General features: G+C 33.4%; 1 protein-coding gene across 1 annotated transcript in view; it reads right to left on the bottom strand.

Annotated features, from left to right (window-relative positions):
• LOC108576795 overlaps positions 1-2,683 on the bottom strand; it is a gene marked incomplete at its 5' end in the record, with an annotated part of 38,975 nt that overhangs the window by 953 nt on the left and 35,339 nt on the right. The window lies entirely within an intron of this gene.

The raw sequence follows: 2,683 nt of genomic DNA, 5'->3' as shown, positions 1-2,683 counted from the left end.
AAATTACATTTTACATAAATTTAACTTCTTAATTTAATATTAAAGCTTTTGGAAATAGTTTAGGAAATAATTTTCGTGTATTCTTCAAATTTGTTTGTAACAGAAATTTTTGTAGTACAAAAAGCCGGAATAAAAGTGAGAAGAAGAACGTAAAAATGTTTCGCAACTGTTACTCTAACATCCATAAATGGCCGTAAAAAGAGGAAATAGCAGAATTTTAATATCGAACTGGATTAATCGAGAACAAGGTTAATTACTGTTGTGTCATAAATTTGTAGTAATTAAGCGGAGAAAATTACCGGTGTAAAAGTTAGCAAATGAGCGTTGAATAAAAACAGGTAAAGTATCTTGTACGGTAATACATAAAACGGAAGTGACAACGGCGATAGTTTTTTTACCGACTTTTCACTCCGCGATAGCGGGCAAACGAGTTTCGAAATTGATTAACGAAGAGACCAACAGGTTTCAGTGCACTCGAGTACTTGGATTCTCGACAAACAGCTCAACTGCGACAAATAAAAGGGACAGACCGTTGGATAAGTAAAATACGATCGTTATAACTAAGGTGAAAAAATTCTTTTTAATTGCTTTACTAAATTTATTTAATTGAACACTAACTTATTCAACTGGTTTGTTAAATTAATTTTTTCAGTATTTATGAATGATCGCTGATACGTAAATTAGACTGTTTAAACAGTATATAAAGACTGCAAAAGTAAATTGAAAGGAAAGAGTTCTTAATAATAGTAACAATAAATAGAATATAAAATTTTGATTTACAAAGAATTCCGAAAATGAAAGATCGTTGGAATATCGTAGCATAATTTCTATTTAATAAAAAGGCAAAAACGTTTAATGTAACTAGAGAGGATGCTATTTCTAAGTAATTACACTGTAATATCTGACTACAAGGGAAAGATAATTATATAAAGCTGCTGGAACACTGTGACCCCGGTAATTAGTACTGGAATTTCTGATTAACGTAGAATCTCGAGTATCACTTTTTAATCGTGCTTCGAATATCTTAATAATTTTCTAATTAAGGGAAAAATTCTGTAACAATTAATCGTGTCTCGATCTTCAATTCTACAACAAATGAGAAAATATCCATGGAAATATTTTGCCTCGAATTTTAATTAATTATACAAATGAGAAAATATCGATGGAAATTTTTTGGTCTCGATCTTTAATTATGCAACAAGTAGGAAAATATCGACGGAAATTGTTTCACGTCAAAAAAATCATTTTTTCACAAAAAAAAAAAAGTATAATGAAAACAGGAATTGAAATTTACAGAAAAATTGTTTGCAAGCACGCGTTGGAATTTTCGACTGTGCACGCGTGTCACGTTGCACGCATGCATCCACGTACTACGCGGCAATAATATTTAAGTGCACCTGCGCCTCTCTTGCTACGAGGAAATTCGTCGAGACGTTTTAATTCACCATGAGACACGATTGCGTCCGATGTAAACGCGGGTGCAGTTACGTTCTCTCTCTCTGACATCCGAACGCGAAGTTATGCGAAATAAAACCGCCTACAAACGCCTATACCTTAGTCGTTCTCAATTCGATCACGTATCGCAACTCCTCTTTAATTTCCCTATGTATTTCAATAACCTTACCTTTCACATAACCTTAAAATTCCGAATTTATTTTAATGGATTTTTATTATGAAAGATTTATCGCTTAATCGAATAGTCTTCCACTTTTCATCGAACGAAGGTTAATTCACTTTTCCGCCCCTGAATCCTTATATTCTCTATTTTCCGCTGTCTCAGATCCATTCAGGGTGTTTCCTCGCTCTGACTCTTCCTTAAGCCGCGTTCACACTGTGTGACGTAACATGTTACGTAGCAGTGTTATGGAATTTGTTGGAAAAAGAGAGAGATAAATGTTGTATAATATTATGTTGAATAACATTTATAGTGTTACGTGGGAAGTTGTATTGTTGTCCATGAAGTGACGGTGAAGATCAAAGATTGTTATAAAATAACAATCGCGGGTCGTAATCTCACAAGGGAAGTTTGGTAAACAGAGAATTTCAAAAAATTGGAAACTTTGCAGAGATGTAGTTCATGTGATGCTAATAAGAAAGTTATTTTTTTTTTATTTCGGCAGCGAAACAGTCGTAGGGGTGAAAACATAACCTCGAAAGAATGGTGAGTTTTCGTATTATCGCGAATATTTACGAAACCGTGTAACATATGGGAAGAAAGTTAAATTCAATGTTGTGCAGTTTTTGACGTTCTACATTGTGGTGCTAAAGAATTAAAAAAAAACATAATTCTTAATTTTTTGAAAATTCTTTACCGCTGCAATATAGAATATCAAAGACCATACATCGTGTCCTATATCGCGGCGATACAGAATTTTTACAAAGCAAAATTTTTTTGAAAATTCACCCTTATCGCTTAATTTTTTGAAAATTCTTTACCACTGCAAAGTAGAATATCAAAAACCACGCATCATGTTCTATATTGTGCTGGTAAAGAATTTTCGAAAAACATTTTTTACAAAATTCACCTCCACCACTCTTCGTTTAAGAAATTTATGTCTGTTTATTTCTTCCTTTAAGGATTGCTGTCCCCCGTATCACTCTGTTTCCTTCCATTCAGCGTATCTTAAGGTTTCCTTCAATTTTTCTTTCGAAGCTTCACGCGCGTCTCTCTCTCTCTCTCCCA

This window comes from Habropoda laboriosa, unplaced genomic scaffold (assembly GCF_001263275.1).
Source record: "Habropoda laboriosa isolate 0110345459 unplaced genomic scaffold, ASM126327v1 scaffold542, whole genome shotgun sequence".
NCBI lineage: Eukaryota > Metazoa > Arthropoda > Insecta > Hymenoptera > Apidae > Habropoda > Habropoda laboriosa.
This window is presented reverse-complemented; position numbering and strand designations above follow the sequence as displayed.